This window comes from Cryptomeria japonica, chromosome 3 (assembly GCF_030272615.1).
Source record: "Cryptomeria japonica chromosome 3, Sugi_1.0, whole genome shotgun sequence".
NCBI classification, from domain to species: Eukaryota; Viridiplantae; Streptophyta; class Pinopsida; order Cupressales; family Cupressaceae; genus Cryptomeria; species Cryptomeria japonica.
Window position 1 is genome coordinate 143,432,162 of NC_081407.1, and position 16,922 is coordinate 143,449,083.

Here is a 16,922-nt window from a genome sequence, read left to right on the forward strand (position 1 = left end):
GTTTGGCTTTCTTGCTAGTCTCTTTCATCTTCTTTGGTTCCTCTTCAGTGTCAGTATCCTCAGAGTTTTCTTGAAGAATGAGTTGCCTACCTCTCCTCTTCATTGCATTTTTCTTCTTAGCATATACTTTGGGTGCCAGTTCCTTTTTGACTTGAACACTTCTTGTCACCATTGTATCGGTGGTCATTGAAGGTGCTTGCTCAACTTTCTTCTTCTTCTCTTTGGCACTACTAGGTTGAGTGGGTACATTTATTTGTTCCCAGTATTTTCCTCTTCTTATCCTTGGGAGATGCAAAAAGGTTGTTGGCATAACTAATTAATAATTCCTACTTGACTTCATAACTCATTTCTTCCATCTCATCTTCCCTGGGTTCAACAACCTCCATAAGACAAAAGTCTGTGGTAACTGTGAAACATATATCTTTTGCAAAGTGTTTCACCACATCTTCAGGTATCCTTAACCTCATGCTCATCTTCTTTTGGAACTTATTAAAATATCTATTCATAGCAACATGAAATGTGTTCTTTACAACCTTAAAGTTGTTCTTGATTTGTGTTGTTACCAGTATGTCTTTTGACCATTGAATGTCACCAATTCCTGGTAGAAAATTCAGAAAATAGAAGAATAGACCAATCAAAAGTTAACCATATTTAAACTTTTGACTATTATCTTTCTTAATTGATTGCAAGTTCAACATCAATTGGATCCTTATTTCCTCACATAAGTCATAATCTGCATTCTCTGCAATCATCCTGTAAGTTGCATGCACAATAGCAGATGGCACACTGTTCATCCTGTTAGAATAAAATATCTTGTAACCAATGACTATAGTTGCAAGTATAACTGTTGGATCTTTAATGTTGTTGACCAAAAACACATGACCATTAGAGGTGGTATTAGTCAGTGCAATCATAGTCTCTTTTAAAAATTTCCTTAGCTTTGGAACTTCACCAATTTGCCAAAAACTAGTCACTGCATGAATTGCTTCCTTCATGATTGTGTGTGACCTTTCAAGATGTTAGGATTGCCACAAATACTGAGAGGGGGGGTGAATCAGTATCTAACTGGTAATAAGATTTTCTTAACTTAAAACATGTAGAGAAAATTAGAACTGTGTACCGGTAAACAGAAAGTAATGCAATAAATAGAGATAAAAACAACCACATGAAAAATACACCATAACACAATATTTTAACGAGGAAACCTGGTGTGGGAAAAACATCGGTGGGATTTGTGACCCATAATATTCACTTACTAGCCAATAAGAGAATATTACTACTACAAGAGGGGCCTGCACATGTAGGAAGGCCAAGTGCCTAGAGCTCACTGCTCAATTACAAAATGGGAAGTCTCACTGACTTACAAAATGGATTATATAAATCGAATGTCTTGTACTGCTTCAAAATAGCATCTACTATGCTAGATCCAGTACCGGTTTATAGCTCTGCTTCATACATAAACCCTTAACCTATAATTCGCATAATAGGTCTGCCTTATTTTGCTTAATTACATTCCTCCATTCATTACTTCTTTGTTCTACAATGATCTCTTATATATATGAGTCATTTTAAAATTTTCCAAGTCGGCTTACAATGATTTTACAATAATAAATAAAATAAATTACAACCAAAATTCTTGTCAGCTTCTGTGCCGGTATGCTTCCTTTCACTATTGGTGCCGGTGGTCTATGTGCCGGTGTAGAATCTAACTTTGTTGGTGCCGGTGGATTGCCTTGCCGGTGTCATAGGATTGTAAGATTGCCATCAATGACAAAATCTTCAATCACCTACAATGTCTCAGTGGAGTGTGCATTTGCCAATAATCTCCCATTTTGGCATTGATGGCAACACTCATGAGAAAAATTCAGAAGTGTATCCAAAAATTGTTACCAAAAATGTGTGCTCCCCTTGAGCAGATGATCCCTAAGTTATTGGATTTTTCTCATACCACTACTCCCCCTTTGGCATCAATACAAAGGTTGTCAAAGTGTCAATAGAGTGTAGTTTCCTATTTCAACCTTGTAACCAGTTGGTTACAATCTGAAAAAGATCCACCAAAACTAGATTCAAGTTCTCAATTAACTTTTTACTATCTTTTATTGTGGCCTCTATCCTTTGAATTGTACCGGTGAGGTGTTGCATTTTCTCTGCTGATGTTTTCTATCCTTGTACCAATGCATCAGATATTTCTTTCCTTAAGGATGCTAGGTAGTCCAGTTTTGGACTTAGTCTTAATTTCAGATCCTTAGCCTTATTTTTTATTCTCTCCTTTTCTCTTTCTAGCTTTAGTAATTCTTCCTCAAAACCTATTATCTTTTGCTCAAAAACTGATAATGAATCAGATGAATTAATAAAGTTGTCAGCTAGTTGATTTATTTCCTCCTGTATCTTGTTGATCTTCTTGTCTATATCAACTGTCAAAAAGTTAGTCTTACAAGTATCTTTGTACAAAGTTTTGAATTCCTTTAATGTGCTACATAATTCTGGTAGAAGTGTGTCAAACTGCCTTGTACACTTCTTTATTTTTTCCTCAAAGAATTTATGTTTTTCCTTTTCTAACCTCTCTTTGAATGCGTCCTCCTTTATTTATTCAACTGTCACTATGTTGTTAGTAATATACTTAGACAAAGTGTCAAGTTGACTCAAGGAATCCTTATTATCTACATTACATTTTGGAGCTATCATCTTCAAAATTGGAATTGTGTCATCTATAGCCTTATATGCCTATGAACTACAATCTATTATTTTCTTTATAGAGTCTAAAAGAACTTCAGTTACATTTGTCATCTTGAATCCTGCAATTGAAGAGCCAACACTCTGAATTCCACTGGTGGGAGCAATATCATTGCTTGCAGCGACCTCTGGTAGGTCAGTATGTGTTTCCACTTCCTTAAGCAATGGTTTGTTTTGCTCAGCAGTTGCCGCTGGGACTAAATCTATATTAACCTGTTCCTATGCTGGAGCCTGTTGCTCTGCTTGTTGCTCTGTTTGTTGTTCTGCCTATTGTTTTGTGGCACTATCCATCTGTTTTCCTCCAGTTATCTGTGTTATCAATTACCGGTGGTTCACTACCCATATCTATCTTACCGGTTGTATCCTTATCTACCACAATGTTGACCTTTTGAGTATCAACATCTATTGTATATAATACCTCAGAATTAGGATTTGTATCCTCTTGTGATATATCTATACTCTCATCAGCCAGTTGATCTTCAGTTGTTGTTACCGGTGGAGTATCTTGAGATGGTGGGGATAAATTATTTGTTATTTTGATGCTTGGAGGTCCACCAACCTTTCCTTTACCCTTATCCTTATCTTTTTGATATACCTTGATTGGTTTGGGGTTTCTATATTCTTCCTATTTTTCCTTCTCAACAAGGAATATATCCCATGCATTAGCAGTTTCCTCTACAGCCTCATTTACTCTACCAACCATAAGTGCTACATGTCGGTGTGCAATTGAGAATACTGTCTGGTTAGCCTCTGAGATCATATCATCTATCTCCTTTGGTGAGTTAACAAGATAAATAGCAAGTAGTTTCTCAATCTTCATTTTCTTGTCAAGCTCTATAACAACTTGCCTTCTAGCTTCAAGTCTCTTAAATAGTTCTACCGGTACTTCATCTACAATTTGCATCAAAATTTCTTATAGATATCCAAGTGTAGAATTACACAATTTTCAACTTTCTCCTTGTCATCAAATGATAATGTATCATATAGTTTGTTGATGTTTTTCAGTTGTCCATCCTTTGTTATTTCATCTAGTAGTTTGTCAATTGGAGCAATATTTTGTTGAGTCCTTTTCTTTGGTGTTAACTTTTTCTTCTTTGGAGTTATCTTCTTAGTCGGGGGCCGTACTACCTGTTGTTTTTGTCTGGTTCTTCTAGGCTAAGGTGTGGATACCAGTGAAGGTTGTCTTTTCCCCACAACTCTTTTAAATGCAGCTGGCATGTCACTTTCCAAAGAAGTTGCTACCGGTGAAAGGTGAGTTTCTGGTTGTTGTGCTTGTAACTCATCTTCAGTGATACCGGTTTGTTTAAGTACATCTTCTTTGATAGCCTTAGCCTGCCTTGAACCTCTCCTCACTGTTGCTTCTACTTTCTTCACTCTCTTTTTGGATTGAATTTGATTTTTAATGGTTTCAGCACTACCAAATACCTCTTCCTTAGGTTCCTTGGGTGCTTCTAGAAGGGCTTTTGCATATGTTTCAATGATGTGATCATTTGTCTCATAACCAATTTCAGTAACCCAAATTGTTCTTGAGACAACTACCTCCATCTAGATCTCATCCTTCTTAATCACAAAACATATGTCATCCTTATATCTATTGACAATTTCTTGTGATAGTCTGACTCTAGCATTCATTCTGGCCTTTAATGCTTGAAAGTACTCATTAATATTCTTCTCTTTGTTTTCACTCATGTTGTTCAATAAGTCAGATAATTGTTTGCCTACCAGTATGTCAAATCCAAGGTTCTTATTACCTATATCGGGCACCTGTTTGGTTATATGTAGCATTAAGAAAACAAGTAAGTTGCCAAATCTAAATGTCCCTTTCTTATCCTTCTTGATCTTTCCCAGATCGTCAATCAATTCATCCTTCAACCATTCACACACATCAATTTTCACATTATCCTTAATCATGTCGTGATCACTCTTTATGCATAAGCTGGAAACTGAATTTAGTCTATTTGCATGTGTTGTTTTGCAACCTAGAATCATGCTAATGAATCTCACATTTATGTCAGTTACATCATTCACCCTTAAAGACCTTTTGTCAGATGTTGCACCTTTTAGGTTCATTACTAGGTCATTTGAGACCTTCTTTGTCTTGTCAGGTTTGTTACCGGTGGAAGGTAACCTTGTTATAGCTTTTACAACTTCCTTAGTAATTTTGTGAACAAGATCTAGCCAAAAGAATGCACCATGTACCCTACTCAATGCTATCCTAATAACTTCCTTGGGGAAATCCAGAATGCAGAGAATTTCTGTAAATCCTAGGGTTTCAATTATTTTGTGTTCAGGTTTCACATTATCAGAATCATCACAAATAACAGTCTTGTACATGTTCTTAATTTCTTCATCTTCTAATTCTTCTATATGGCAATGACTATACATCCTAGGGTCTTCTGCAAAAACTACTCCTTTGGGGATTTGAGAAAATGCACCAATATTGTCATCCTTCTTAGCTATTTTGGGAACTAACTAAAAAACTAGCCTAGGGTGCTTGATTACTTCCACTACAGTAGGGTTTGCTATGAATTCAGGTATAGAAGAGGATGCCATGATTATAAATACCTTTTTCTACCTTTGGAAAGATTGATTGCTGAATTGCTTTGCTCGAAATGCCTTATCTTAGAATTTTTGCGCTCTTTGAATGTTTGAATGCTTGGTGAAGTGGAATGGAGCCAAAAACACTAATTTATAATGTTAATTTTGCCAACCACCATATTTAATGCTTGTCGGTTAAGTAATCACTTAACATATCTATCGGTATAGAGTAATTTTAACTTCTTACCATCAACTGAGGGAATAATAGCATGTTTCACATTTGTTTGCCAAACCTTCAAAGAATTTTTCTTTAGTTGGATGAAGATTCTCCTGTCGGTGGAGTGTTGCTTTCTTCTGCTGGTGGGGTGTTACTCTATTCTACTGGTGGAGGAGTATTCCTATCAACATTTAGTTCTAATTTCCTAATCCATTGTTTTAAGAATTCTTGCTTTACTTCTTCAACCTTTTCTTTACCTTTCTGGTGTAAGAGAACCCTTCTAAGGTCTTCCTCCATTTGGTTTTGTTGGGATTTTGCTTCTTTAAGAAGCCATGTAAATGTAATAAGAGCCAAGAGCTCATTGGTCTTGTTTAGGTCCTAGTTTAGGTCCTAGGTTCACAAGTCTAGGTTGAGTTTTCTTGTGGGGTAGAGAGTATGTCTGCCCATTAATGAGTTTGGGGTCCTTTTAGCATGGTTGTGTCCATAGGATAGCCCAATGTAGGCCTAAAAGTCAAGAAAAGCAACATTGCAAAAGTTGCAAAATATTGCATGACAACTTTTCAAAGTTGTCATCCAACTTTTTCACCTAATAGGTCATAACCTTAGCTTGGTGTTGGGAGCCCTAACCCCAGCACACACACCAAGGAAAATATATTATAAATTGGTGCAAACCCTAAAATGAGGGGTTGGATGTCAGATTGTATGGCCAAAGGGAAAAGACCTTGACTGTGACTGTGTTTTTGTTGTCAGTCGATACAAATGGAGCATTAAAAAGATTGAAAATGGATTTTTTTGCAAACTAAACTATGTTGAGAGTCTTGTATTATGTTTATACTTTCATTTTCAGCATTTAGGTTAGGTTTATTGTGCAGGTTTTGTGTGCTTTGTAAGTATTTTGTGAGTTACTCTTTCACTGTCCAGTTTTGGATTGTTTTGTGTAAATGGGTTGACAACTCCTATCCCCATTGTGGAAACACCATGAAACCATGGGGAATAGGAGTGTAGACCCTATATAGTATCTCAGAGGAAGAAGGGCCCTTGAAGATGCAGGAAAGCCTTTCAAAGACCCACTCCTAGGTGAGACTAGACTGTGCTTGGCTAGGAAGGGTTAAGGTTGCAGAGGTTCGTGAGAGCAAGGAAGGACAAGGAAGGAGGCACCCTTTGAAGGGGTTGTAGAGGGGTGTGTGGAGTATCATTGGTGAGAAGGAGGAGCTTCCACCAATCTAGAAAAGGTGATGAAGACAGCAAACCATCATTGTGACCCTGGCAGGCCTAAAAACCCTCATAAAATCCCTCAAAAACCCTTAAATTCACCTAGGGAAATGTATGGACACTTGGAGGCCCAAAACTAGGAAAAAATTTAAGCCTTTTCCAAATGAATAGTAGTCCCTTTGGGAAGTTTCACAAGTTTGGGCATCATTTGCAAGAGGAAGTCCTAAAAGTCTGGAATGGAGGCCTAATTGGGGCACATTCCTTGTAGCCCTATTTTGTAGGAAAGAAGCAAAATAGTGAGATCGGTAACAAGTAGGAAGGTCAAAACCCCTTGGGGGCACATGAATGGATGGATACATATGTCAAAGACCTATCCTATCCTTGCTAGGACCTGAGAAGGTGTAGGAAGAGTTAAACCCTTATTAGCTTATGTGAGGGTTTTGAAGCTTGTGAGTAGGTGAGACCTTAGGAGAAGAATCACATGTTGTTGGTGGGTGGATTGGGCAAGGTCAGGGGATTCCACAAGCAAGGGAAGTCCTAGAGACCCTAGGGTGTGGTTGGAACACCTAGTGATCCAAGGAGAGGATCAAAGAGCATAGACTAGGCTAGTCTATCTCATTCCCATTACCATCAGATTGGTATCAGAGCAAGTTAAAGATTTGGTGGACCGTGCATGTCTCTATATTCTGGTGAATTAGTAGGGGAGAACATAATGGTCACTAATGAAGAGCTGGCTAGGGAGGTTGAAGAACAAAAGGAGAAAAATAGACTCCTTGAAGATGCTATGAGTGAGATAAGGAACAAGCTGCAAGAAGTGGTTGATCAGAGAGCAAAAGAACTCTGAGGTGTGGACATTAGTGACAGATGCAAGAAAGCTATTGATCTAGATGACATCATACCTGAACCAGACCCCTTAATCAATGAAGAACCTTTTGTAAAGGCCATCAAGGCTTTGAATACAAAATCTTTTGAAGGATTGCCACATTTCAGTGAAAGAATGGATATTGACACTGTCATGGAATGGATTGAGGGTATGGAGAACCACTTTGAGTGTGAAGGTGTGAAAAAAGCTAAAAAGGTTAAGGTTGCCAAATCAAGACTAATAGGAGCAGCCTTGACATGATGGAAGTACTTGCAAGAGGAGAGAATTAACATGGGGAAGCTACCTATTACAAACTGGAAGGCCACGGTGAGTAAGATCAAGGAGAACTACTTGCCAGAGGATTATGAAGTCCAACTTCATTAGAAGAGATAGAGATTGAAGCAGAAAGATCTTGATGTGGCCTCTTACATAGAGGAGTTTTAGAAGCTTTTTCTTAGATCCAAAGTCCAAGAGGAGGAATCTATCAAGGTGGCTAGATATCTAAGTGGGCTAAAGTGGAACATCCAAGAGGAGATAAGCCTATGGACTCCTACCACTATCCAAAAGTGTCATCAACTTGCTGCTAAGGTGGAAGAGAGGAACAAAAGGAAGGGAGACTCCAACAATAGGGGTAGAGGCAAAGGTAGAGATCAAATGAATCACTGAGGTGGTTACCAAAGCAAGGCAAGTGAGCAAAGGAATCAAGGAAAGTCCAAGTTGACTGAGCATAATAGTGAAAACACTCTTAGAGGAGGCCATTCTTGAGGAAGAGGTGCACAAGGGGGCCCAAATAGGAGCAGAGGTATTGGTAGGGGTAATTCCTACTTTGCAACCATGAAATGCTACAATTGTGGTCAATTGGGACACCCGGCCTATAGATGCCCTGACAAGCCTACCTCATCAAATGATGGAAAGAGGGTTGCTTATGCCCATGAAGACACATCAAATAGAAAAACACTTGAGGTGGACCATATTGAATTAGAGATTGGAGAAAATCTGATGTTCAATAGAGTCTTGATAAGACAGTCGGTTAAGGATGAACCTGAGCATAGGAAAGCATTGTTTAGGGCGAGATGTAAAATCCTTGGTAAGGTTTGCGAGGTGATAGTTGATTCAGGGTCAACTAATAACATCATATCTGATGAGGCAGCCAAGAAGTTTAAACTCACACATATACCCCACACTAGCCCTTACAAGGTGACATGGTTGAATCAAGGACAGAGTGTGCTTGTCAATGAACAGACTTGGGTAGAGTTCTCTATTGGAGGATACAAGGATAAGATCCTTTGTGATATGTTACCCATGGATGCTTGTCATTTTCTGCTAGGTAGACCCTGGAAATTTGATAGGAAGATGATCTATGATGGAGAAGAGAACTCCATTTCCTTCAAGACGGACAACAGAACCTATAAGATTCAGTCTCTGATAGAGAATGATGAGGGAGCCTCAAGAACACCTAGTCTCTTACTTAATTCTAGTAAAGAGTTCTTACACCTACTGCATGAAGAGGATATAGTGGGATGTGCCATCTTTGTGAAGCCAAAGGAGGAGGAAGATAAGTTGCAGATAGAGGTAACCAAGGAGATAAAACAAATGTTGCAAGAATATAAAGACATAGTGAGTGATGGAGCACCTGCAACACTTCCACCAAGAAGGTCTATAAGCCATCAAATAGACTTTGTCCCCAGTGCATCCCTGCCCAATAAAATAGCATATAAGCTCACACTTGATCAAAACAAGGAGGTGGCAAGGTAAGTGTAGGAGTTGTTGGATCAAGGACTGATCAATAAGAGCATCAGCCCATGTGCAGTCTCGGTAGTACTAGCAACAAAGAATAGAGGCAAGTGGAGAATTTTCACCGATTCAAGGGCAATCAATAGGATCACCATAAGGTTCAGATTTCCTATTCCTAGAATAGAGGATTTGATGGACTATTTAGGAGGTACCATTTATTTTACTAAGTTGGACCTTAAAAGTGGTTATCATCAAATTAGGATTAAGGAGGGTGATGAGTGGAAGACCGCTTTTAAGACCATAGAAGGGTTGTATGAATGGCTTGTGATGCCATTTGGACTTACCAATTCCCCAATCATCTTCATGAGGTTGATGAATGAGGTGTTGAAGGACTTCATAGGTAGATTTGTGGTGGTGTACTTAGATGACATACTCATCTATAGCATAACCAAAGAGGAGCACCTAGAACATTTGAGGTTAGTCCTAGAGAGGTTGCATGAAGAGAAGTTGGAAATCAACTTAGAGAAGTGTGACTTTTTGAAGAAAGAGTTAGTCTACTTGGGGTTTGTGGTGTCTAAGGGAACCTTGAAGATGGATCCAAGCAAAGTGGAGGCAATCTTGAATTGGCCTACCCCTAAAACAGGAACTGAAGTTAGGAGTTTCCATGGTATAGCCCAATTCTATAGAAAGTTTGTGAGGAACTTCAATGGCATATGTGCACCAGTACTTGACACCATAAAAGGAGGCCTTAAAACTAAGTTCAAATGGACTGAACAAGATGATGAAGCATTCCAATTATTGAAGCAAGAAGTAGCCACAAAACCCATCCTACTCTTACCTACTTTTGACAAGCTATTCACATTGGAATGTGATGCAAGCGGTATTGTAGTAGGGGGTGTATTGAGTCAAGAGGGAAGGCCTATGGCATTTTTCAGCATTTTTCAATGAGAAGCTTAGTGAGGAAAAGAAGAGGTATTTAGCATATGATCTAGAGTTGTATGCACTAGTTCAGTGTCTCAAGAAGTGGAGGCATTACGTACTCCCAAAAGAATTTGTGGTGTTCATAGATAACCAAGCTTTGAGTTACATTAACACTCAAGAGAAGCTTAGAAATAGACATTTGAAGTGGATGGAGTACCTCCAATCCTTTACCTTTACCATCAAGCATAAAAAGGGGCATCTTAACAAGGTGGCAGATGCTTTAAGCCAGAAGTTGTTGACTGTCTAAGAATTACAATTGTAGAGCATAGGGATAGAAGGTTTCAAGGATCTCTATGAAGAAGATGAGGACTTATCATCAACCTACAAGGTTTGCAAGAATTTTAAGAATCATTTTCATGGTGAGTATGCAGATTACACTCTACAAAATGGTCTCTTGTTCAAAGGCAATCAGTTATGTGTGCCTAGAGGATCCATGAGAGAAAATCTCATACAAGAGAAACACAATGGAAGTCTAAGTGGACACTTTGGAATCAATAAAAATTTGGATCTAGTATAGAGGTACTACTATTGGCCTAGGTTGCCAAGGGATGTGAGAAGGTATGTGGAGCAATATGGTGTGTGTCAAAGGTCAAAAGGAGGATCAAGCAATGCAGGCCTCTATCAGCCATTACCGGTCCCAAATGGGCCTTGGGAGTGTGTGAGCATGGAATTTGTGGTAGGACTCCCCAAGACAAAGACAGGTATGGATAGCATCCACTAGTACATTCGAGTCAAGATTTCAACGGCAAATAGTCAGAATTCCGACCAAATTTCATCGCACTACCGACAAAAAAAGCCATTGAAAACTTTGTGTCAGAAGTTCTGACTATCCTTGTGCTCGTCGCAATTCCGACATCACCTCCAACCTTTCCGACGGCCACCATGGATGCTCATTCCCCAAAAGAATACCATCGCGATCTCGGGCTATCATCAGAATTTTGACTCCAAAGTATAAAATTTCGACAAAGGAGTACCGTCTGATGCACAACATCCTTGTCAGGCATTTCATTAGTTGTCATTGGAATTCTGACAGCGAGAGATGATGTGGGTCAAACAACTTTGCTGTCGGTGAATGAAAGCATTGAACAAGTTCTATTTTTAAAAATTGCATTAAACATTTTAATTTATTTGATTCAATGTTATTTACAAAAAAAATTATCAATGATGTTTCCTTTCTCCAAGAATTGTCTAGGATCTTTCCATCAGATAATATGTAACATCGAATGACTAAATTTTTTCTTTACAAATGCTTATTTAATTTAATTATTATTTGAGCATGAACTAAAATTTATATCTGTACGAAAGTAGAACATACAAGTTGAAGAGTCATGTGCAAGCAAATTTCCTAAAAGAAAGCAAGCAGACATTATCTTGAATGATATAGAAACAAGCTCATCAGCTGCATAGAAGAGAGCAATTGGAGAAAAGAAGAGGAAAGTGTTAAAGGGTGATAAATAGATAGAGAGGATGCAATACAAACAAACAATGTCTAGAGTGTCTGATGTGACGTCTCTAATTTATATCCGAAGGAACTAACTGGTTTTGGAGTTCCTACAAAACCTATTGGGCCACGCTTTGGAGGAAATCAATGTGTTCATGCAAGGAGCACCTTTTTTCTATTATGAGAATGATAGTTTTGCACCGAAGGATATTTGGAAGTCAATATACAAAAATTTCTATAGTGTGGAACAAGAGTTGGCGGACTCGAAGTATAATTGTCAGCTTTCAGAAGACCAAGAGGTTATGTACACAATCTCTCAATAGAAGAGCAATTTCAAGAATTACCTCTCCCCCCCATGACTATTCAAGAAGAACTTCCTCAAACAAAGGACTATTGGCCTCCATGGGCTCAAAGAAAAAAATTGAAGCATAGACTCTAGACGATGTGGTGGTGTCCTTCGTGAAGAACTCTACACTATAATTGAAAATTCATGAGGGAAACTGCAAGATAGTGAAGAGAAATAAAATCTTGAAAAGTGGGAAGAATGGATCTTGGTTTGGGTGGGGCCAAGTCAGGTGGCTCCTCTAGAGGTTGACAAGATAGAAATCATATTAGGATTTGAAAAAGATAACACTCGTGGAACTTCATGTGCGAGTGATCGATTGCGGTGTTTGGGTAATGCATTCCAAATAGATACAGTTGCATGCCATAAGGATAAAAGTCTTTAATCAAGACATTACCCATTTGGAATGCAACTGTATCTATTTGGAATGCATTACCCAAACACCACAATTGATTACTCGCACACGAAGTTCCGCGAGTGTGATCTTTTTCAAATCCTAATATGATTTCTATCTCGTCAACTTCTAGAGGAGCCACCTGACTTGGCCCCACCCAAACCAAGATTCATTCTTCCCACTATTCAAGATTGTATTTCTCTTCACTATCTTGCAGTTTCCCTCATGAATTTTCAATTATAGTGTAGAGTTCTTCATGAAGGACACCACCACATCGTCTAGAGTCTATGCTTTAATTTTTTTCTTTGATCCCATGGAGGCCAATAGTCCTCTGTTTGAGGAAGTGCTTCTTGAATAGTCATGGGGGGGAGAGGTAATTCTTGAAATCGCTCTTCTATTGGGAGATTGTGTACATAACCTCTTGGTCTTCTAAAAGCTGACAATTATACTTCGAGTCCGCCAACTCTTGTTCCACTCTATAGAAATTTTTGGATATTGACTTCCAAATATCCCTCGGTGCAAAAGTATCATTCTCATAATAGAAAAAAGGTGCTCCTTGCATGAACACATTGATTTCCTCCAAGCGTGGCCCAATAGGTTTCGCAGGAACTCCAAAACCAGTTAGTCCCTCCGGACATAATTAGAGATGTCACATTAGACACTCCAGACATTGTTTGTTTGTATTGCATACTATCTATCTATTTATCACCCTTAAACACTTTCCTCCGCCATTCTCCAATTGCTCTATTCTAAGCAGCTGATGAGCTTGTTTCAATGTCATTCAAGATAATGCGTACTTGCTTTCTTTTAGGAAATTTGCTTGCACAATACTCTTCAACTTGTATGTTCTACTTCCATACAGATATAAATTTTAATTCACGCTAAGATAATAATTAAATAAAATAAGCATTTGTAATGAAAATATTTAATCATTCGATGTTACATATTATCTGATGGAAAGATCCTAGACAATTCTTGGAGAAAGGAAACATCATTGATAATCATTTTTTTGCAAATAACACTGAATCAAATAAATTAAAAATGTTTCATGTAATTTTTAAAAGTAGAACTTGTTCAATGCTTTCATGCACCGACGACAAAGTCATCTAACCCACACCATTATGCATAATAGAACAAATCAATATAATAGGCTATTATAAAGAATATATACAAAAATATGAAAGAACATTAAATTACCATTACAAACCCATAAACCATTAAATAGTGAAAATATATATAAATTTGTAAATGTCTCCCTATAAACACCACAACCATAACCAAAACAAAAAAAATTCTTACCCGTAAAAACTTAGTTGGTGAGTTGCAAGTCTACAGCATCTCTCAGATGATCAAACTGTTTCTTAATTTTGTTCTTTTGGTTAGTCAATGGATTTAGTTGCATGTTCAAGTTTTCTATTTGAATCATTTTGTTTCCCTATATTTGAGACATAATAAAATTCTTGTGAGTAGGAAATTGATTCAAGAGTTACATGTGAAGAATTTGGCAAAGTAAATGATGACAATCAAACTCAAATTTTATTTGTCTTGATTAAAGACTTTTATCCTGATGGCATTAAATTAAAGTTCTTTCTCTATTTTTTGGTGATCTCTGGAGCAGAGGTTGCTTTGCATCGACCTGGGATACATTTAACTTGTGTTGTATCTGCGGAAATATGTATCCTAGGATGATGTAATGCAACCTCTACTCCACCAATACCCGATAGAAGAGAAAGTACTTTAATTTAAAGCCATCATGATAAAATGCTTTCAAGACATATATTAGGTATAAAAGGAAGCCTACCCTATCATTTGAAGGGGTTTACCTACAATTCAAGTGATCTCTTAATTATAAAATCAATTCAATTCCAAGTGAACATGCAATCAAGCATTCATCAAGAATTGAAGGAGAAATCAAGTTAATAAAGATATTTAATAAAGATATCATCTTTTAAATTAAGAAATGGGCAGGAGATCAAGAATACAAACCTTCCATATTGCACACTTCAAAGTATATTAAAATCAATTTAAAGTGTATTCATTTAGGGACCTTTCATAAAATATTCTCAACTTACATATCATAAAAGGATCTGCTCCACCAATACCAGATAGAAGAGAAAGTACTTTAATTTAAAGCCATCAGGATAAAATGCTTTCAAGACATATATAAGGTATAAAAGGAAGCCTACCTTGTCATTTGAAGGGGTCTACCTATAATTCAAGTGATCTCTTAGTTATAAAATCAATTCAATTCCAAGTGAACATGTAATCAAGCATTGAAGGAGAATTCAAGTTGGTGCAGGTGAATTTGGAAGACAAAAGGACTCAATGAAGCCATTAAAGACTTTTGAAGGTCTTAGAAGTGAAGAGCCAATCAATTATGATGTCTTAAGGGGGCAGCCTTAAACAATACGCACTAAGCTTTGACTACTTAGGTGTGTTGTGGGCCCATTCCTTCCGTTGACGTCCCTTCCCATTTGTTTTCGTTAAAAAGACAAGCACCGTTAGCATTTGAATTCAAACAGTGTTCTTGCATTTGACTGCATAGAACAAAGCAAATGGCATAAGAAACTCTCATCTACCTCGCAGCTGTCATAGAATACCTCCCCGAGGAGATATTCTCATGTCCTTTCCTGCTTTATGTTGTCGATGAAATACATAAGCGTCCTCACAATGCAGTCAATGCAACAAATAGATTTCCATTTTGATCAGTTTTATTTGCCAACGTACTCTCTACCTATGCCAAAATGGGAGCTTTGGAATAGAGTATGGGCTTCCATCAAAGTAGAAGGTAAGGGCAATTAATATCAAATGCTTACGGTTGGAAAGGCTCTATTTGACATGTTTGGAAAATGTGGAAGTATAGACATGAAAGCGCATGAACTGTTTAGTGAGATGCATCAAAGAAACACGATCTAATGGAATGCTATGTTGACACAGCAAGTGTGGTATTTGTCTTTTCGATATGTTGTGGATAATATTAATCAAATATGGAATTTTTTTGATGCTATATACACTATGTTTTGGATTGAATTTAGGTAAGTGAAGAGGTAATGGAAGAATAAACGATGTACACAAAGGAAGAAGAGTGAAATAGGTGGTTTGGGATGGAGGTTACAAGTATATATATATGGATAATTTGTTGTCTATAAAGAGGCAAATAAGCTATCACAACTTCAACATGAATGAATGCCTCATCTACAGAAGCAAAAGGTACCTCTAATGGTTTCAAAATTTGACAAAATAGTTATGATATACCAAATAATCAAGTGGAATATCCTTTAGGTAACTAATATTATCTTCAAACTATTTATTTTGATTTTCATCATATCCTTTCCATGTGCATTTCCCTTGGTTTTAGTCCCATTTTTTCTTTATTTTATTCAAAACAAAATTTATAGATGCCTCTACTTGTCTCACCACTCATTAATTGTTTGGGATTTTCATTCCATTCACCAAGGTTGGCATCTATTCTAAGACTTTGTGTCATGGCCAAGCTAAATGATTTGCCTCTAGTTTCTCTCCAATCTAGTCACCTAGTAGCATGTGAAATCTATCTCTTCCTAATTATTATTCTCTTCATCTTGTTAATGACCATTTCATTAATGAATCCTTCCTCATAATTTTGGATAAGTGAGACAATTTTAGCTCAAGGAATCTTTTCAATCCTCTTTCAAGATTCTTTCCCAAGTAATAATCTTGCATATTGGAAAATAAATTACGCTTCTATTTTTCCAAGCTACTCTTCCTTATAATGTTTAGATTTATTCTAAAGTTCTCATTGTGACTCATGTTTACTACTCTTCCTATTAGTCTCATTCCAATATCTCCTACAAAAATATGGAATGATTACATTTATATTTTATTTGTGTCTCCTAAATATCCACAAAATTTGGAACAATAATACAATTTTTTAATAATATTTAATTGTAAAAGAAAGGATTAAAATGGAACTAAACACTCTAAATAAATTAATTAGGGTTAAAGGGATAAACTAGGATCAATTCATGAAGGCAAGATCTATTATCACAAAAATTAATAGATTCATGCAAGAAAAGAAATATTAAATCCAGAGATAAAATTCTTGAAAAATTTAGCTAGCTAAAAGCGAAAGAATGCGGTCAAGCTCTCATTTTCGCATAGACTGGCAAAGGTTGTAGAGGAGAAATCACTATTGAACTTACCCCTATCTCATATAACCCTATGTTGAGACCTCGCTCAGTAGGATTCCATCTAATCATACATCCATCTTCTTACAGTCTAGGCCTTATAATAGATTTTATTAACACTTCACCTTTTGCCCTTTTTTCAATTCAAGTTAGTTTAGGACAAAAAGCATCATGAGATTGAAATATCAGATGATCAAGTTCCAGCTATTCAAGCATTTGACAATTCAACATAAGTCCCCTTGTGATACCAGTAATCACATCAACCAACTATGTTTATCCACACGTCGTGACCCGACATACC